Source organism: Schistocerca gregaria, chromosome X, assembly GCF_023897955.1.
Source record: "Schistocerca gregaria isolate iqSchGreg1 chromosome X, iqSchGreg1.2, whole genome shotgun sequence".
NCBI lineage: Eukaryota > Metazoa > Arthropoda > Insecta > Orthoptera > Acrididae > Schistocerca > Schistocerca gregaria.
Window position 1 is genome coordinate 385,203,144 of NC_064931.1, and position 22,556 is coordinate 385,225,699.

Sequence of the window (22,556 nt, forward strand, 5' to 3'; positions counted from 1 at the left end):
TTTACACGCCATTATTACAGCGAGCACTCACCAACCAATCAAATACACACACACACACACACACACACACACACACACACACACAATACTCAAAAAATCTTATTTGTTACTTAAAATTAAAGTTCTACTAAGCAATGGTTATTGTTTAACAGACAATACTAGTAAAGCATATTCACTGGTCAATCTAAAAGGAACGCTCGTGTATTTTAACTGAAAAACGTATCATAATGTGGAAATGTGCTGAAGGACAAAATGAAATGGAACTCGAGAGTACACATTCACTACTGCAGAATCTGAAAATATTTTTTTTTTCTGATGACTGGAATATCACTAACGTGGAAATACAAATGTGGTGAGGACGTTCTGTGTCCAGGAAATATGCTTTTGGCGTCAGTGGTAATATGCGAATTCCAGTGAGAAACTTTTTCTCTCTCAGCCAACGAAATTAAATTGACTACCCGCAAATCGTTGCCCTCACGTACTTTTTTTTTCTTTTTCGTTACTATAGTTATCTTAAGTCTCATTAGGACATTAGTTGCAGCTCCACGATTTTACATTTCCCCACTTTTCTATAATTCTCTTTACCCAGTGAATATTTAAAGCTTTGACTCCATAGTGTCTGCCACGGGAAAACAATTTCCACTATGGAGAGTACTAATTCTTACATAGTTGCCAAATGAGCTTGGTTCCAAATCTCTTTGAAGACGTATCTCTCTACTTTATAGTTTCTTTATGACCAAGTGAATATCACTTTGAAATTTGCCTCGACAGTCAATATCGAGAACCCAATGCCGTCTCCAGGACGTTAGCCGCGAATAGGGTATGCAGTATTACACCATACAGACAGTGTCTTCAATACCGATTTAGTTTTCCGGACGCTAACCGTTCTCCAGGAGGTGTTAGAGTGAATGAAGAACGCGGCAATATTCGTTTTCCGTATTAAAACGAGAGCTTCATGATACTGAAAATTTGCAGCAGTGCTACTCATTACCTATGACAAGACCACTCTAACAGTGTATAAATCCCCCAGCTTGTAGAGCAGGTCATCGTCACGGCAGGGTCATATACGACACACACCTTGTAATCAGTAACCACTACGGGGTTACGATGGGTTGCTGACGCAGTTACCGTCATCGCAGTCTGGTTGCGAAGCAACGAAAACGGTCTGAAGTCCTCGTCATCAGGCCCCCCTACACTCTGCTGGTGTCTAAATGGTCCGAGGCACAAACGGAGGTCTACCCAACTCTGTACCGCTGGGATATCACGCCGCCTGGCGCAACGCCACAAAAAAAATTGAAAAATTTGGAAATTTGTGGTAAGGTCTTATGGGACCAAACTGCTGAGGTCATCGGTTCCTAAGCTTACACACTACTTAATCTAACTTAAACTAACTTACGCTAAGGACGACACACACACCCATGCCCGAGGGAGGACTCGAACCTCCGACGGGGGAAGCCGTGCAGACCGTGACAAGATGCCCTAGACCGCTCGGCTACCCCGCGCGGCAACGCCACAGCCAACGGTCCAGAGTTCGTACCCTTGGCAACATCACATCCAGTACGTCGGCAACATACTGGATACGTGGCCACCACGCAATAAGACCTCGATAGGCTGCCGCCTGCCGATTGCTATGACCAGCCGGCACCACTTGAGAATCCAGTGCGCCATGTAAGTACACTGCCTTCCAGCAGCGTGCATCAGCTGCAAGGGCTACCACCATGCTTGTTGCAGCGGCATCGGGACATCATATGTTGTGTCCAGGACTTCGATTCCCGGCGGGGTCAGGGATTTTCTCTGCCTTGTGATGACTGGGTGTTCTGTGATGTCCTTAGGTTAGTTAGGTTTAAGTAGTTCTAAGTTCTAGGGGACTGATGACCATAGCTGTTAAGTCCCATAGTGCTCAGAGCTATTTGAACCATTTTTTTGTCCAGGACGAGGGCGCTCACATGTAGGTATTCGAGTCTAATGAAATAAGAAAGAACTGTTACGTTCAACGACTGTTTTGCTGCAGCCAACCACTATTGACTCCCGTCTTCATCACCAGCAAACAAATCCAGGCTACCTCAGGTGGAAGTTCAACGCCTGCTCACAATCACGAATATGTGTTGGCGTGCCACAGGGGAGTGTTATGGGACCATTGCTTTTCACAATATAAATAAATGACCTAGTAGATAGTGTCGGAAGTTCCAAGCGGCTTTTCGCGGATGGTGTTGCAGTATACAGACAAGTGGCAGCATTAGAAAGTTGTAGCGAAATGCAGGAAGATTTGCAGCGGATAGGCACTTGGCGCAGGGAGTGGTAACTGACCCTCAACATAGACAAATGTAACGTATTGCGAATACATAGAAAAAAGGCTCCTTTATTGTATGATCATATGATAGCGGAACAAACACTGGTAGCAGTTACTTCTGTAAAATATCTGGGAGTATGTGTGCGGAACGATTTGAAGTGGAATGATCATATAAAATTAATTGTTGGTAAAGTGGGTACTAGGTTGAGATTCATTGGGAGAGTCCTTAGAAAATGTAGTCCATCAACAAAGGAGGTGGCTTACAAAACACTCGTTCGACCTATACTCGAATATTGCTCATCAGTGTGGGATCCGTACCAGATCGGGTTGACGGAGGAGATAGAGAAGGTCCAAAGAAGAGCGTTACGGAGATGTTTAGCATACTCAAGTGGCAGACTCTCCAAGGAGGCACTCTGCATCGCGGTGTAGCTTGCTCGCCAGGTTTCCAGAGGGTGCGTTTCTGGATGAGGTATCGAATATATTGCTTCCCCCTACTTACACCTCCCGAGGAGATCATGAATGTAAAATTAGAGTGATTGGATCGCGCACGGAGGCTTTCAGACAGTCGTTCTTCCCGGGAACCATACGCGACTGGAACAGAAAAGGGACGTAATGACAGTGGTACGTAAAGTGCCCTCCGCCACACACCGTTGGGTGGCTTGCGGAGTATAAATGTAGATGTAGGTGGATATGCTCACACCACCCATAAGCAGTCATTGCACCCCAGACCGACGCCATTCTGATGTCAGAAAGCCGCGCGGGATTAGCCTAGGGGTTTGAGGCGCTGCAGTCATGGACTGTCAGGCTAGTCCCGACGGAGGTTCGAGTACTCCCTCGGGCATGGGTGTGTGTGTTTGTCCTTAGGATGATTTAGGTTAAGTAGTGTGTAAGCTTAGGGACTGATGACCTTAGTACTTAAGTCCCATAAGATTTCACACACATTTGGTGTCAGAAGCGAGATGGCGTAGACGGAGACAAAGTAGCGAAGAATCAGCGTGGACATCACCCACATCTGTGAGTAGCAGCTTGGACTTCAGTTTAAAACTACTTGTGGGATTCCGTACATCCTTGGGCTTGACGACTGTCTACCTTTCCCATAATATCAGGATTAGACTGTTGTAGTATTCAATAAAAGACGAAGGGTTGAATCGTTAACGCCTGTAGCATGCACTCGGTGCGTTTTTCCTGGGTGCTCCACTCTGTGCACTGGGTCACACACCACAGTGTGGTGGTTATGCCACTGAAAAGGGCACTTTGCCAGTCAATGTCGAGAGTGCACCTGGCTCAGCTGAGATAAACTTGTGTTCCCTGAAAACTTCGTATTGCATCAGAATAGCCGTTGGGGTTTTCTTTGAATAGTAATTTTATAGAGTAGAATGAAGGTTCTAGGATGATTAAGGATGATACGCGTACCACATATATCAATAATTAAGGTTAGATATCACGTAGGATTTGAGGTTAGAGGTATTAAGTATAATTCACGTATATTAGAATAAGTCGAAACAAGACCCCTGGAGTGGACAACATTCCATTAGAACTACTGACAGCCTTGGGAGAGCCAGTCCTGACAAAACTCTACCATCTGGTGAGCAAGATGTATGAGACAGGCGAAATGCCCTCAGACTTCAAGAAAAATATAATAATTCCAATCCCAAAGAAAGCAGGTGTTGACAGATGTGAAAATTACCGAACTGTCAGTTTAATAAGTCACGGCTGCAAAATACAAACAGGAATTCTTTACAGACGAATGGAAAAACTGGTAGAAGCCGACCTCGGGGAAGATCAGTTTGGATTTCATAGAAATATTGGAACACGTGAGGCAATACTGACCCTACGACTTATCTTAGAAGATAGATTAAGGAAAGGCAAACCTACGTTTCTAGCATTTGTAGACTTAGAGAAAGCTTTTGACAATGCTGAGTGGGATACACTCTTTCAAATTCTGAAGGTGGCAGGGGTAAAATACAGGGAGCGAAAGTCTATTTACAATTTGTACAGGAACCATATGGCAGTTCTAAGAGTCGAGGGACATGAAAGGGAAGCAGTGGTTGGGAATGGAGTGAGATAGGGTTGTAGCCTCTCTCCGATGTTATTCAATCTGTATATTGAGCAAGCAGTAAAGGAAACAAAAGAAAAATTCGGAGTAGGTATTAAAATCCATGGGGAAGCAATAAAAACTTTGAGGTTCGCCGATAACATTGTAATTCTGTCACAAACAGCAAAGGACTTGGAAGAGCAGATGAACGGGATGGACAGTGTCTTGAAAGGAGTATATAAGATCAACATCAAAAAAAGCAAAACGAGGATAATGGAATGTAGCCGAGTTAACTCGGGTGATGCTGAGGGAATTAGATTAGGAAATGAGACAATTAAAGTAGTGAAGGAGTTGTACTATTTGGGGAGCAAAATAACTGATAATGGTCGAAGTAGAGAGGATATAAAATGTAGACTGGCAATGGCAAGGAAAGCGTTTATGAAGAAGATAAATTTGTTAACATCGAGTATAGATTTAAGTGTTAGGAAGTCGTTTCTGAAAGTATTTGTATGGAATGTAGCCATGTATAGAAGTGAAACACGGACGAAGAATAGTTTGGACAAGAAGAGAATATAAGGTTTCGAAATGTGGTGCGACAGAAGAATGGTCCGCAGCTCGTGGTCGTGCGGCAGCGTTCTCTAATCACGCGCCCGGGTTCCCGGGTTCGATTCCCGGCGGGGCCAGGGATTTTCTCTACCTATTGATGACTGGGTGTTGTGTGATGTCGTTATGTTAGTTAGGTTTAAGTAGCTCTAAGTTCTAGGGGACTGATGACCATAGATGTTAAGTCCCATAGTGCTCAGAGCGAGCCACAGAAGAATGCTGAAGATTAGGTGGGTAGATCACATAACTAATGAGGAGGTATTGAATAGAATTGGGGAGAGGAGGAGTTTGTGTCACAACTTGACTAGAAGAAGGTACCGGTTGGTAGGACCTATTCTGAGGCATAAAGGAATCACCAATTTAGTATTGGAGAGCAGCGTGGAGGGTAAAAATCGTAGAGGGAGACCAAGAGATGAATACACTAAGCAGATTCAGAAGGATGTAGGCTGCAGTACGTACTGGGAGATGAAGCAGCTTGCACAGGATAGAATAGCATGGAGAGCTGCATCAAACCAATCTCAGGACTGAAGACCACAACAACAACAGAATATGTACTTTTGGTTAACGAGTCCACCAGGATGTAGTCAAGGCAAGGTAATTTTAAGCAATGGTACAGCGCCAATGAGTTAGAACAAGAATGAGGAGACGAAACAGCATTGTTTGGTTAGATTTTGCTGTCTTCACATCAAATGGGATTCTCCCATAGAAAAAAGGACAGCGCTGAGGTATCACACGGATGTAAATAGTCCTCATGGGTGACGTCATCATTTAAACTGCTCCTAGTTCCACTAGAATCAATGTTCATGATAGTGATATATTCACCGACAACAGAAAACCAAGCGAAGAATGTGACATAGTTGGAAAGCCTATCAGATATTAGGAAGATATGTGGAAGTAATGGAATTAAAGGGATTTTTTTATACGGCACAGATGGAGCTGTAGCCAGCGAAAACCGACAATTACGGAATTACTGGACAGTGCAGGTGGAGCTGGTACAGCGCGTCTAACTGCGAGAAATATAGGATTAAAGACAGCACAAGCGGAGTTGATACAAAGCATGTAATTGGGTCAGTGGTACTGGAGACCTCTTGAAGTGGGGTCAGTGGATAAATCTCTTCGAGTGAGAGGAATTAGTAAAGAGTTAATAAAAATTGAAAACGCTATTTGGTCACGAAAGTTAGAACAGATTCTGCAGCCACGATCTCTCAGAAACCGAAGTAATGCAAGGTTACCACAGATTTCTTATTGTTGAGAACAATTTTTTCCTAACTACTAATATATAAAACGTAATTACGGTGCATTTGTACATAGTACAAATTCCAAAGTTCATGCGTGCCAGCTATAGAGCAGTGTACATACATTTCAGTTCACGTATATCAGTTTTGTTCCCCTTAAGTTAATGGAGAGCATCGTTCATAGCACATGTATTCTTCCTGTCGTTGGTTAGAGTTACTGTAGGTAGTAAATAATAAAGTGAACGTTTGGTTACCGAGATTCGACAGAAAGTTAGGAAAGACCAAAGAACTCTCTGGGTTGGAGCGATCGGCCGGAGGTTGTCAACATCGGTTTGCCTTCTATGAACAGGACAACAACAAGAGGAAACATAATAAGAACGATATGAGAGCGCACCGAATACACAAATAAGACAAAACCAGTGCACGACTAACTTCATAGTCCGATCGCGGGCACTAATTGGCTAGCAAGGGGGGGGGGGGGGGGGGAGATGGGGTTTCATGGTCTTTCTGCCGGCCGCGGTAGCCGAGCGGTTATAGGCGCTTCAGTCCGGAACCACGCGGCTGCTACGGTCGCAGGTTCGAATCCTGCCTCGGGCATGGATGTGTGTGATGTCCTTAGGTTAGTTAGGTTTAAGTAGTTTCTAAGTCTAGGGGACTGATGACCTTAGATGTTAAGTCCCATAGTGCTTAGAGACATTTGAACCATTTGAATCATGGTCTTTCTAAGGCATCGCGCGGCGCGGCCAGTGGTGCAGAGGTGGTACCAGCGCTCGCAGGCGAAGCAGTGCAGTCTAGCAGCCATCATAGAGCTCCACGTCCTCTGACAGGCTTTCAAATTGATTGTCCAGGATACCAGACCGCTCCCACCTAAAATGGGCTCTTAGACCCAGAAGTGTCGTGGACAGTACTTGAGAATTGGAACTGCTGACACAGTTGGTGTCCCAGCGTTTCAATCCGCCAGCTGGTGGGAGGAGCTAGCAGCCTCCAGCAACATGATGGGATGCGACGATGTGAGCGACGATGGCCGAAGTTCCTGAGTCCTTGTAACACGCCAGCTGTGTTCTGGGGTGCAAGTTGTACATGTGTAGTGTTCGGGCCAGCAAAGGTGGGCTTTCCAGGTCCGATGGGGCCACCAACAGTGGTGCAGTCAACAGTCGTGGATGGAGTTGGCTGTAATGATGCAGCCCCAAAACCCTGGGAGTAACTATCGTAAGGTGCCGCTCATGGGTGGAAACCAACGTAGCCAGCGTCCACGCGTCTTTTGCCCTGTACGAATGTACCCACACTGCTGTGCTCAATGCGTAGCATACAGTATACCATGTCCGTGCTTCGTGGGTCTGTGAAGCTATAAGATGAAGGAGAGTATGCAGCTACTGTCCATGGTGGATCTCCGTTGGGCTACCATCGTGGACAGGAGTGGTTCTGTATGTGCTTGGGAACCTCAGGTAGTACAGATGTAGAAGTGTTGTGTCACACTACTTTAACATTTCTTGTTTAAAATTCTACACCATATGCTTTGTTCTTGGAGAAGAGGTGAAATGGCGGAATAAACACGTGTTTGATGCCGTTTGAGGAGCAGAACTGCTCCAAATACGTCATCGTGAATTACGGTCCACTCTCCAGCACGATGGTGCAGGGAAGCTCCTTCGATGGCGAGAATCTGAACGAGTGCATTAATTTTGGCGTCTGTGGTGACGCACACCATGCCGGCCACATATGAGCAGTTAGAGTAAGCGTCCACGCAGTAAGCTACATAGAGGTCAAATGAGGCCCACAAAGTCAAAATAAATGTGGTCCCAGTGGTAACAGTAGACGGCCAGTGGTGAAGGATTGGGGTGGAGCGGCCTGATGCGGAGCACAGGCGTAATACCTGTGCAACATGACTCTCATGCCTGAAGGCACAGACACGGCAGTGACTGCAGCATGCATGTCCGAAGGAATATTGCACCCTACTTCTCAATAACACGGACATTGCAATATCGTATTTATCCGCTGCCAGTGTGCAAGCATCTTTCAACTAATATGTCTTTCCTGTAAGGGAATATACATCATGAATGTACGAGTGCAGGTTGTAGACAAGTGGTTGACCATATATGGAAATTTGGATCTCGCCAACAGCTGTGCTCGTGATAAGCTGGAAATCCGTGTTCGATTCCAGGTCTGGCACATATTTTCATTATTGCCATTCCATTATACAGCTGACGGTTGTCCATATTCACAACTGCGAATACGTTTCATGTTATTCATCCCCGGCAAGTAGATGTGTCGCCGCACAAGGACTGAAAAATATATAGGCCACCAAAAAGCGGAATCCTAGAGTGAAAAAATAGGAAAACGATACGAGGGCGCAGCGAATACACATCTGAAGACAGGAACCACCGCTCAGCAAGCTTTATAGTGTGGCCGTGCAAACTACTTGGTCAGCAAGTGTGCGTGGCCAGCAAGTGTGCGTGGCTAGCTCCGCGGAGGCGATACTAGTGCACGCAGATGTAGCAGTGCTTCTAGAGGCCGTTGTTGTGTTCCATGCCTTCCGGTGGGCTTTCAGATCGCCGATTGAGATACCAGAGAATAGGTAGAATACGATACAGGAAGTAGATAAACGTAAATAAAATCGCTGTGCTAGGAAGCAACCCTGATAGCCACTCTCTCCCATGAGGTGAAACGACACAGATACTCATCGACTATAAAGAAAGAACTGAAGTAAGATAGTGCAAAATAAGGGCCTAAAATACACCATCTCTGTGAGACAGAACTTGAGCAGAAGACAGGGACACCAAAAGGTGATGGTTATGCAAAAGTTTTTACTCCACATTTGAGTAGAATACTGTGGAGTGCAAAACAATTGTAATATATTAGTGCTCATGTTGCAGTCAGTTTCTCAAGCATGAATCTGGAGGGCCTGATTTTGCTTATGAGGGAGGAGATTTATCAGCACAGGACAAAACCCTGTGCCTAGCACCGTCTACAGGGCATTAGCCACAAATAGCAGATGTATTATTTCACCGCTCCGACAGCGCCCTCAATACCGACCCAGTTTTCCAGGCACTGACTATCCCACGGAAAGCGTCAACATCCTTGAAGTATGTGGCAGTACTGATCTTCCGCATCAGCAGGGGTATCCGACGGCACTGAAAATATGGGGCAGGGATTGTCTTCCTCATAGAGTAACACACTCTGGCCGCACGTAAAACCCCGGGCTCGTAGAGCAGGTCGTTGGCACAGCAGGACCATTCACGACACCCGTCTTGTTCAGTCCCCGCCGCGGGGTTACTTGTCAGATTACATCAGATGAAAAATCGAAGGAGAGACTGCGAACTCATTGTTTCTATAACGCAATATCTTCCCTCACCTCACGGGCTTGCAATGACCACACAAAATTGTTTTTAATTGGAGCTATAATTATTGTAAATAAAAGAAGCAAGCAGTGCAAATTCGGATGAGAAGTGCATGTTCAGTGACCGTGACGTTTGTACAGACAAAAAAAAAATCTGCATTGGTAAGCCATTATGGCCGGGTTCTTTGTCCTGATACTAAATCCATCCATTTCTTCACAGCTGATGACGTTTCTCCAGATGTTTCCGTAATTTTTGCAAAAATCGCTGAACGACAAACCACAGTCTCAGTAGACCACCATACTGCCGTTGTCGAATTTCGATATCTGCTCGTAAACATCTTTCTTTCTTACACGAGGTAAACACGATCTTCTCCTAAACAACCAACATTCAAATGCGATTGCTGAATTAGAAAGCAGCCGAGTAATGTTTCCTTCTATACAGATTGTAGATGAAATTTCAACTACCTACTTCGTGCGGTTGCTTATCTGAACACATAGCAAGTAGATTACATGCCAATTCGACATTTGTTGCTTGCCGTCTTTATGACGGTGCAAGAGTGATAAACAACGGTGTACATCTGTAGCTGACACACTAGCCTACTACACTCATATTTTGCTATAAGCAGTTTTGCGTGAAAATATTTTCTTGTCTCCAATAGACACAGGATAGTGATTAACATAGACCAAGAAAATACCTCAAAAGTTATAACACCTGAAATCTTCATATCTTGAAACTCACGAAACTTAGAATAAACATAAAAATACACATCCAAATTAAGAATTTTCGCCAGCACTGTGGCCGAGCGGTTCTAGGCTCTTCAGACCGGAATCGCGCTGCTGCTGCGGTCGCAGGTTCGAATCCTCCCTCGGGCATGGATGTGTGTGATTTCTTTAAGTTAGTTATGTTTAAGTAGTTCTAAGTCTAGGGGACTGATGACCTCAGATTTTAAGTCCCATAGTGCTTAGGGCTATTTGAACCATTTTAAGAATTTTCGTTTGAGCTTCGTGCTGGTTAGTAACGTACTTAGTGAATAAGTCAATTTGGTACAACACAACTAACGCCAATACAGTGTTTGATTACTATAAACATGGTACAGCACCTATTTTGAGGTCCGTGTATATATGAAGTGAATGGAAGGGCCTAGAAATGAGGTGAGCAAGCAGCTAAACATGCGCAAAAGGATTAAGGATGGAAAATCGTCATGCTTTGAATTTTTTGCAGTTACAGATACCCATTTACGTAACAGTAACCCTTTTCTCAAGCGTACGAATTTTTTTGTTTTTGGAGAGTAAAGTAATTGAAAACTATTTACAGAACAGGCTTGTATACAATACTCAGTTTTCTTCCCTGAACAATTTATGGACCTGGTGTGTGCACTTTATAGTACAAAGGTTAGCAAACCGAGCGAGGTGCTGCAATAGTCAGCATACTGGACTAGCATTCGGGAGAAAGACAGTTCGAACACACGTTCGGCCATCCTGATTTAGGTTTTCCGTGATTTCACAAAATCCCTGCAGGCAAATGCCGGGATGGTTCCTTTGAAATGGCACAACCGACTTTCTTCCCCATTCTTCCCCAATCCAATGGGACCGATGACCTCGCTGTTTGGTCCCCACCACCAAATCAACCAACCATGGTTATCAGTCTTCTTTGGTTCAGTTGGGGTATTTTTTATTACAATACTGTGACAATTTTAGTGACATCCAGTCCTTCAGGCATGGCGATCGTTAACACATGCTTCCACAAAGTGCAAGCATCATGTTCTTTATTACAAATTGAGGTAGCATCATTATCACTATTAGGTATTTCACCACTAAGAAGACAGTCAGTGTACTGCGCACAGATGTATCATGTAGACAGGTCAATGCATGTGAGGCAAATTTCGAGTTTAGCAGTTCATAGCGTCCATCCAACACTTTCCTGCCCCCATGACCTCACTCTTGAAGGCAACAGTAACAAATTTTTTCATATTTTATGCAATCTCCGTGTGATGATGAGCCTGTTCCGATAACAGGTCCGGCGTTATCTCGAGCCTCGTGGGGTTTCACCTCATGGTTGTAAAAAGATCTAGGTGCGTTTAACCTAGATGAAAGTGTCTTGTGCCCTCCCAAATAACTACTTCAGGAAGGCAACAAAAGTTGTGTAATTAGGTGAACTGCATTAACCACTTCATCATTAGCAATTTCGTCCCTTTGTCCTTCCTAACTCTCAGTTCTCTTCCGGCTGTGGTTGGGTTTAATATAAACAAGTCGATGACTCTCAGTCTCGGGGCGTATTTCTATAATAAACTTGTTTAAGAGCTTCTTGTTTTAAATCATGATATTGTTTCCTCAGATCTTCAAAGGACGTCTGTAGAGGTCCATACCCGAAACTGTCATGTTCCTCATAGGTTGGACTCTCGCTAAATTGATTAGCAGAATTTCAAAATAGTAAAAGCCCTTGGCATTCTGAAAAACAAGATTGAATATTGCGTCATGGTGTAGTATCGATGCAGTGCTGCGACTTGAATCAGGCTTTCATCAACGTTCCATAAATTAATGTCGCGGTTCTAACGTTCATTAGTACTATCATTATTTTTAGCTCGTGTCCTATTGGAGCGCTACTGCAGCGGTAGAACTCATCAGGCGGTCGGTGATTGCTACACATAACGAACTCGTAGTCTACGTAGTCTATGGTGTTTTTAAAAGAGCGAACAGGCTGATTTTCTTCATGAGAAAGAAATTAAACCTTCATATATGCCCACGAGACACGCAGGGAATGCTATAGCAACGAATACTTTTTTCATGGTCATGGTTACACACACAAGTAAATTTAGAGAAACCTTTGATGCCGATTAGGAGATAAGCGTGCGAAATGAATTGCTGTGTAAATTAGGCTTTTAAGAGTGAAGGGGGAAAAAATCATCGAAAACGCTTGAGTAGTCCAGAGGCAAAAGCCGCTAAATGAATTTTTTGTCGATTTTGAGTTGAACATACTACCGTATACATTTTTTTCAGCGCCGACACGATGGAATAAGTTGCATGGTGCAAAATCCACTGTAAACCGTTGAAATTGTCTGTAGAAAATCGCGTTCGGTTGTAACAGCTGCTAACTGCACGTTGCCTTCGGGTGCAAAGCCCGCTAAATGTCCAACGTTTGCAAAACCCACCAAGTTCAATAGGCATGGCGCTCGCCGTGCCACGACAAACGAGAACTGTTATCAGACTTACAAGTCTAGACATTCAATGCTACTTGTCCGTTTGTTACGATTCTAAGTGGTATTTTTCTTCAAATGGTTCAAATGGCTCTGAGCACTATGGGACTCAACTGCTGTGGTCATTAGTTCCCTAGAACTTAGAACTACTTAAACCTAACTAACCTAAGGACATCACACACATCCATGCCCGAGGCAGGATTCGAACCTGCGAACGTAGCAGTCGCACGGTTCCGGACTGCGCGCCTAGAACCGCGAGACCACCGCGGCCGGCGTATTTTTCTTATTCAGAGTTAGGTTGACTGCGCTGTAACGAACGCGTACGCAAAAATGAAGCTCTCGCTGCAGATTATTTATTTTTAGAAAAGAATTGAAGTCTTTAACTTTATGTTTGGATAGCGAGAGTTTTTCGCGATTATCTCAGTTTCGTCTATCGTGCAGTTAGCTTCTTTTGCGTCTAGGCTACTCACTTGATAAGATGCACCGAAAGATGTCATCTGGAAGAACCTGTACTTAAAAATTCTTCTTTTTCTCATTGTTTCCTCAACAGCAAGATATCAAATGCTTCGGATGATTCTTGTAACACAGCAAGCTTCTCATGTCCATTAGCACAACATAAATAATTGGATTAATTTTTCCTGCTGAAATCATCGAAACTTACAAATTTCATCATTGCTTCCAGTGAGGAAACAACCTATAATTGTTAAAGGGTTCAGTAGGTTTATATCTAAATCCAGTAATCTTAAATCCATTCGTTGATATTCTCCGCAAATTTTATCTTTCAGGCCTACTCTTACGAAGAATGGTGCTTTGTTCTTCAGAGGTTTGTGATAATTTGTTGGCTATATATTTAGTAGCGCCGTCTTCTGGTCGGGACTGTACCTCTTACATGGTTTATGGCGAACGCTGGAGCGGTATTCTGCCTGCATTATCCACCAATAAGCCCGATGTGCTGAGATGCAACCTCATTATTGTTAACGCCTAATCACACGCGACGTGTTTCTGATGACGCTCCTCTGAGCTTTCAGAATCATGTTATTAGGCTTGTTTCACAGCGTTCAATTGTAATCATTGCGCTAGTACTTTTTCAGATTCATTGCTCACACAGAGATAATTTACTTCTTCAGCTGTCGTTCTTTGTGGGTGATTACTCTTTCTACTATTATGAATGAGGTTTGCTCTTTATTAGTGATAAATCAATAACTTTCAAAGCTGAATTATTCATTTAAGTTGTCTATTGTGTAGAGGGACCACTATTAGGAAATCAACATTTAAGACTAATGCAAATCCAAACATTAGATGTGAAAAAGAGAATTCTAGAGCTAAGCAGATCCAGTGTGTTCAGAGCGCAAAAAATGAGTTTTTGATGTGTTATATCACAGTAGAGAGTCTTCATCACACTTTTATGCCACAGAGAGCTGTGAACGTTACTTCATAAAGGTGGTACATCAAGTTATAAATTCTGTACGTCAAGATTAGCTACAGCACTCTTGTTTCAACTGTACAATGGTACAACAGATACAGCCGACAGCACCGTGAATTCCTTGGAGCAGTGTATTCGTCGACGACTGATCTCGAAGGAGTTAGGGCCTCCTAGGTCTAATGATTTATCTATATGATTTTACCTTGTGAGGATAGCTTAAGAAAGTTGTTAACAACACTTAAATTCTCATTATTCGCAAACTACAAAACGAAGCTGCTCGATGTGATGCAGCAATTTCCACAGTAATCATTACATTCCCTTTCGCGGGCAAGTGCTCAACCTACAGATGAGCTATCTAAGCATGACTCACGACCCCCTCTCACAACTTAAGCTTACCCGCGAAACCAGGTTCGAATCCCAGTCCTGCACACAGTTGTAATCTGCCAAGAAGTTTCAGTTCGGTGCACACTCCGCTGCAGAGTGACAATTCATTCTGGATTTTGATATTTCTTTAATAGGAGATCTTTTTTTTTACATGAAGCAAAATATGCGATAGGATTTAAATTGGGGATTATGCCAATATTTTTGGTATATTTATACTATATTGTATATGATTAAGCACGGAAAGGTCTCCATGTAGTATAGGAGGACACAGAACTTAGATGTGAGTAAGTGGTCCCACAGTCCGTTATAGCAATATTCGTCGAATGAGATGAGATGAACGGTTATGGCCCCAACAGAGCAAGCTAATACCTTAAATGTGCAATTCTGAAGGTTAGGTAAATAATACGCTGCGTGCACACATGAAGTAGTCCGAACATGAAAGACATATATTGTGCATACCGCCAGTTTACCATCGCGTAAGAACTGCACTTTCCAAACCATTATGTAATACAGTGGAAGGACGTGGTTGCATCAAGACTTTGTAGTGTTGAGCATAGATTTATACGGCTGTTAGAACTTACATCATTCATGTAAAATTGCTGTGGAAATACAAATGAACTTTAATTAACACTGCAATTACAATAAACGGTCATTAATATCCTTATGAAGATTGTATGTATTTAGAAAGCTATTCATCCCCCAGTTATCAAACCAATAGCTTCGGAGAATTATGGAAGCTTATATGGCAACAACACCAGGAAATACCGTGTTAAAAGATGTTTCTTTCATCGTGTGGCATTCAATGAATGACTTTTGAGATTAGTCTTGTGTTAGCCCTAAATAGGAGTCGTCATTGTAAGATTTCATTAGCAGAACACAATGCGATTGCGTGCTGTGTTCTAGTTTTAGACTCGTTGCACGTTATAAGATTACGACGTGTGAGCCTTTGTTTGCAAAATGGCCGTTACATCACTGCAGGACATGATGAAAGATTATATATTACCCTTCATGTGTAAAATGACTGATCAACCAGAAATCGGCATGACATCTTGTGACCCGTTTCTGCTGCCTTTGCTTCAGTTTACCCTTTTTAGTGTCCTTTTCGTAATATTTGAAAGAAGTGTGGTTGCAATTATTAATACAGCTTTCCAGGTTTGTGATTACATTTGAAAATGACGACTCAGTGCGTCGAAACTGGTAACGTAACCTTTTACAAGTTTTATTATTTTAGTGACTGTGGTTTGAAGACCGTTCGCGGTGTCAAATAAACATTTTATCTTCTTAAGTTCGTTGGAATTCGGTCACCGAATAGCTAACCAATGCAGTTCGGCGAAAGATTATAATTTACAATCAAAAACACACATAGAACATCCACCACACCAAACCATACCACTCCAGTCAGATTCGAATTTATTAACTGTTTCTTCACACAACAGCAAGCACTATTTTTCGTGTCGATGAAACGCCTTTCCTACCTCATTAGCAGGTAGGTAGCGTGTATCACTACAGTCCGCTCCATAGATAGCAGGCTAGCAGTACTCTCGTTCTTACTAATGGAAGATTAACATCTCGATGATAACGAGGTCAGAAGCAGAAGCTTGCATTGTGGAAGAAAATCGGTCGTATCCTTTTCAAAGGAAACCTTCCAGCATTTGCCTTAAGCCATTTAGGGAAATCTCAGAAAAACTAAATCTGGAGTGCCTACTCTAGATATCTCCATTTGTTCCTCGTCTTCCATCCGTCAATTCTCTTCCTTCGCAGCCCCTTTACGCGCATCCCGAACTTGATGTAGGCTTTGCTGCAGCCGGGGTTCATAAATAACAGAAAGATAGGTGCCATGTACGCCGTCAGACACGCGATACGACAGCGGCACGCGGCCGATGAACTGGAATAACGACCACAGGTCTTCATTATAGCTTCCGCATAACAGCCGTTACGCCTCTGCGGTCGCGTTCCTCGAAAAGGAATGAACAGCGGGTTTTCAGGCAGAGCACGGTAGCGAGACAGCACATATCGGAAGCGTTCATATCGGATTTAAGTTTACGCTCCATTTCCGTACTGCTTAACGTCAGACGTAATGCTATGCAACAAAATTCCAGAAGTGGTCATTTTTCTTTGTCTGATACCATGGTAATTGTTCTCAATATTTTACTATGTGTTGCTGAGATGTCTGAGCGTAACTATATACCTATCTACTATTATATTAGAAAGAGAATAAGTTATTCGATGACGCTAGTATGTATAGGATGACAATTATCGAACTATATGAGAGAAATGTAAATTCGTTACTATCTACGGCGTGCAGACACTTTACTCAACATGTAAACGTCACTACATTTGTTGAGGTTTAGGTTATGTTATGTTCGATATGCCTGCCATCATTGGCGATGATGTGGAGCAGACAAATAACGAAATTCTGCATGATTCACAAGTGTGTCGGAACATCGATGCTGTTGACCTCCAGAATGGCCGTTTTCAGCTCAGCAATGGTTTTGGTGTTGTTACTGTACGCCTTCTCTTTAATATAGCCCCACAAAAAGGAATCGCATGTGTTCAGATCCTGGGAATATGGCGGCCAACCGAGGCCCATGGCAGTGACCTCTGTGTACCCCAGAGCCAGAATGCGGTCCCCGATGTGCTTCTACAGGACATCGAGCGCTCTCCTGCTTCGATGGGGTCGAGCTCCATCTTGCATGAACCACATCTTGTCGAAATCAGTGTCTTTTGGATAATGAGGATAAAATCACCTTCCAAAACCGTCACGTATCGTTCTGTATTCACCGTGCCATCAAGGAATATCGCACCGATTATTCCGAGACGGGACTCTGCACACCACACTGTCACCTGCTGAGGGTGAAGAGACTTCTCGATCGCAAATTGCTGATTCCCAGTCCCCCAAATGCCCCAATTTTTGTTACTGACGAACCCGTCCAAATGAAAGAGGGCTTTGTCACTAAATCAAGCCATACTAATTCCCATCGTGTCCCATTGCCAACCGTACAGTTTGAACGTCCCAAGGCAAACCGCTCAAACGTTATGACGATTTATTTCACATAGTTCAATAATTGTCACCCTGTAAGAGGGACCTCAATAAACAATAAGTATTTGAGTGTCAATTGGAGAAACACTGAACTACCTATTAGATTCGTTTACTACTTCATGCAATTTACACAGACTGCACTTTAAAAAGAAACTGTGCCTACTTTTTCATGATTTAATGCAGTCTGAAAAGTACACTGGCGTGCAAAACTAAAGGCCTAAAGTAACTTTTGCATGACGTATCACTGCCAAGTAAGGGAATGACAGTCTACTGAGTTTCAGTGAAACCAAAACAAGCTGCTTCCCACCTGCTTGCTAAGTTTGACGTCGAGCCGAAGCCATCCTGATGCAAGCAACGGTCGTGGTCTGCAGTTGCAACCCACTTGGACGTTACGGATGAGCAGAAGACGGAGGTGCCGACAGCCCTCCTCGTACTGAGAGTCGTTCATGGATGATCTGCAAGCTGTCGTCCCCACAGCGACCTAGCGTGGTTCGTTCGTGCAGCCCAATGGCCATCCCGTGAACAACTGCAGCAGTCTGGTGGGAGATCGGGACCTGTCCTACAAGATGACCATCGTCCTGGACCACCTAGATGACTACATTCACCGGAGCACTCGGCGGACCATCTACGATATCACTGAGATGTGGAACTGCCCCTAGTTGTCAAAACGTACAGTGAGGCCGTGTCCTACGTAAGCGTCAGAAGCGCCCGACAACGAGCGACGTCTGGATACGCGACACTCCACCAACAAGCAGCAGCATCGGGCGAAAAGCTCGGGTGTCCTGCGTGCGAGCGACCATCTCCCGCTACAAGACGGCTGCTTAGAGCCGACCAGCTGTTCCTATAAAACGGCGCCCCTAAACTGTAGAATACTGTAACTGGAGAGTAAGGCTACAAAATTAGCTTTACTTAGGACAATAAAGTGAAACGGAATGCTGTACATGAAATTTACAAAAGGAGGAGTCTTCATGGAGAATTTCATAATTTATATCATCAACTACGAAAATCACCAGGTAAATTCTTCGAACACACGTGAATGAGCAGAGGAGCATTCAACTATCTCATCAGTAAATTAAAGACGAATGGTTTTTTTTTTAGATGATCAAGAACTTTTAACAGCCTATAAATGCGGTAGAATGACTAACTAACTTAAATACAAAAGAATGAACATGGCATCAGAGAGCTAGCTTTGGTGTACCAGTAGCTGGTTTATCCTCTGGGGAAACGGTTTAGAGGGAGTTCCCCCTCCATTCATTACGCGAAGACGACTCGGAAGCTTCTGGTGGCGGTAGTGGGATCCAGTTAAAAATAATAATAAGAAAAACTGTATATATATATATATTATCCGTTTACCTTAAGGCTTTCCTCTTTCTTGTTGAAACTGTTCGCGTGTTTTTGTATTTCTACTGTCTCTCTGAACAAGCGCGTGTTATAGTGCCACTCGTGCTGGCAAAACGTCAGTAAAATCATTAGATGAACGTCAGCCGAAGAACCCGAGACAGAAGCCAATAGGCAATTTTTCAACAAGTGGACACGAAAGCCTTAACAATTTTGTACTTCGCAAAATATTTGAACGATTTCTTTCATTTTTTACCCAGAAAACATGATCTTACTGACACCTCATTTGTCTTCCTAACTTCTTCTGTTCTCTAAAATCCTAACTTAGGTGCGTGATTCGAAGGAAGTATTTTTGACATTTAAGTATCGCACTAATGTATCTTTTTATGTGCAAAATAGCTAGGACTAAAACAGATGAACTTTTTGACTATTCATTTACATAGCTGGGCATCAGCTTTTTGTGAAATATTTCAATTTTTCCTCAAGGCAGTAATAAATTTTTCCTTACTTACCCTGAGTACTTTCAAGTAATTAAATATTTTAATGCAAAATGGGACCTCACGCTGGTCACTTTGATACTCCGTTTGTCTGTTTCTATCTCTTTGTTTGGCTATGAAAATTCGGACAAAAACTCACGGTTTATTATAGGGACCCTAGATTTCGCTGTGCTCACACGTTTGACAAAAACATATGAAAACATATGGAGGATTTATCATTCGAAAAAATAGTTCTTTCTGCGTGCCGTCATTTCCAAAGGACGTCGTTAAGCTATCTTGAACCGTTTATGAGATACGACGATTTTGACGACCACTTGATTCCCGAAGAGGAGGAAATGATCCGGTCGCGCCGAGCGACCGGTCCATAGATATAACAACCAATATCTCAAGAATGAAAAGAGATTTCATTCTTCTCACAACTTTAAATACAATTTAAATATATTCGTTACATTGCATACGCTATAATGTATGGCCTAGAATGAACTATGCGGAAAGTCTACGCTATGTGATTTTATTTCAGCAATCCCTTAAAAATTCCGTACAACCATGTACTCAGTTTCGTGCAACACAGTAAGTATGACGAATAACGAATATAAATTCAGACCGAAGATATCAAGCTGTAAGATGCGGAAGGCCGGGCGCGGTTCTAGGCGCTTCAGTCCGGAACCGCGCGACTGCTACAGTCGCAGGTTCGAATCCTGCCTGGGGCATGAATGTGTGTGCTGTCCTTAGGTTAGTTAGGTATAAGTAGTTCTAAGTTTTAGGGGACTGATGACCTCAGATGTTAAGTCTCATATTGCTCAGAGCCATTTGAACCATTTATGATGCAGAAGAATCAAATTTTTTCGCCGAATAGTTTTCTTAAAACTTTATATTTCATAGCTGCCGGTGCGTTCGCTCCACTCCTTTGACGATAAAACTTGCTGTCGCTCTCATTGTCGCGCGTGCTGCAGCGACGAGGTTCAAACACATTTGAATTAGAAAGCCGCTGATTGTAGTAGAGGACAGGCAGCGCCACGGACGTCGCCCACGTAGGCCACTTCCGTAACCACACCTGCGGTGGTGTTTTGTCGTCTGAAGCTGTCGCGCGCTGTCGGTCCCTTCTCTTGCTTATTACGTAGGACGCGGCTGAATGGACAACACCTAATGCCTAGTCTTCTCCTCGCTGCAGAACGCACACCTCGCCGGTGGCCACTCACTGATCTGCGGATCACTAACAAGGTGCATCAGTGGTTCTCCCCAGTGCGCACTGAGGTCCACAAGATGCACGACGCTACAGGACAGCTATATTATTCTTTGTATTCATCCTCACAATAAAGTGTCATTTCAAATGTTAATGTGTTACTGATTCCTCCAGACATAGCACCCGACCACTCTCTCGCCACCACTCAGCACTCTGACCTGTAGTGGTCTTGGCTAATCTGGGCCGCTACACATTACACATAAACGTTACTCTCATGATCATAATCATCATCATCATCACCATCATCATCATCGTCGTCGTCGTCGTCGTCGGCATCATCGTCATCATCGTTGTCATAAGCTACTTGACATCCACAGCTGTACTTACACACTTCTAGACTTTTCCATGCTTTACGGTCTCAAGTGTACGCATTCCTGCTGCTCCTGCGTATCTCATAACGTTATCTACACACCTTCCATTATGTCATTTTGTAGGTCTTTTCTTCTTACTGGGACTCCAGAAAAGAACTTTTTGGTTAATCTACCATCCATTCGTCTCTTTGAATACCCCATACGCCTCTATTTCATTTCCATTACGTTCGTAATTATGTCTTCCATTCCAGCCTGTACCTAGATATACGTCTTTGTTTTTCTGTCTCTCACAGTTGTTTGTAGTATGCCTTTTTCCATTCATCGTTGACTTATCCTCAGATTTCGATTAGTTTTTGCATGTACCACCGCCATAAGTCAAAACACGTAACAGACGCGGTTTTGAGACTTTAGGTTTCAGATTCATCGGAATTTTCGTTTTGAAAATACTAGTTACTTTACAAAAACACTCCAGGCCAATTTTAATCTTACGATTATTTATGTTTCTCTCCATCAAGTCATTTTCCTCTTGTGTCCATAATATAAAAAACAGTCAACTGGTCCTGTAGCCTCGTAGATACAGTGTACTATTTTATTTTCGGTACATTAGTTACATGTTTTCAGTTTTGTAATTAATTTTCAGGCCTGCTTTAGAACTATGAAGTTCTTTCTTTCGTTGTTGAACTTCAGCTACGTTACAGGCAAGCAGAACAGTGATCTAGGCAAAACGAAGACAGTCGAGGCATGATTCATTAACATACATTCCTTTCTCGTCATCCTAACTTAGAGATCTGAATATTTTCTCTAGGATGCTGAGAATGATTTAGAGTTATGAAAACTTTCTGTTGGAGGCTGAAAGTAATTTGTTTATATGGACTACAAATTCATTTCTGGATTTCTCTCTATCGTTTAAAGGTTGAGCTGTTACCAACCTGCAGATTGGTTTGTACTCCACAGTGCTTTACTAGATATCATGCCGTTGCCTTCCTCCGATCCTTAAACTAACTTACCCTGCAGTTTAACTTGGATTAAGAGTCACGACACAACTTGGAATTTTTCACGTTGCAAAGCGAAAAAGGAGTGATAAGAAACTTACCAAAATCCTTCCCATGAGTGGGATTGAGCCGGAGTTCATTGCATCGGTAGTTTGGCACTTAAGCGTAGAGTCACTTTCCTGACGACCTCGAATGAAAGCTGGAGTAGGCCCTACACATAGTTTCGTCAGTGCAAGATGATAACATAGGTTACTTAAAATCTACGAATCCCAGATAGAACAGTAGTTTCCAAAGCGAATTTGTTTCGCTTCGTTAAAATCCAATGAAATTAATATGAGATCGGTGTTAAAACTACCGAATAAGGTGTAGGTATCCGACATGATGCTGTTTTTGAGCATTCAGATCTGAAAACCGTTTTTTTCTAGATCCTGACAAAATTTCATATGACAAGGAACACTTTTCGTCGGAGCGTTTTCGTCGATTTCTGTTAGTTTTCATACAACGCCGTGAATTATCCTGCCATGTGGGAAGGAACTCCAATAAACATTTTATTCGATACTATTTTCACATACGTCGAAATATTTTCACGTTTAATTACCGTCAGTTGGGTCTTATATCAAGCTTCGGCATGGAACAC

At 43.1% G+C, this 22,556-nt stretch overlaps 1 protein-coding gene across 1 annotated transcript in view; it reads right to left on the reverse strand.

The window, feature by feature from the left end:
- The window catches only part of LOC126298076 (tachykinin-like peptides receptor 86C), a 198,129-nt gene that overhangs the window by 68,170 nt on the left and 107,403 nt on the right, over positions 1 to 22,556 (reverse strand). The gene's annotated exons all lie outside the window — the stretch shown is intronic.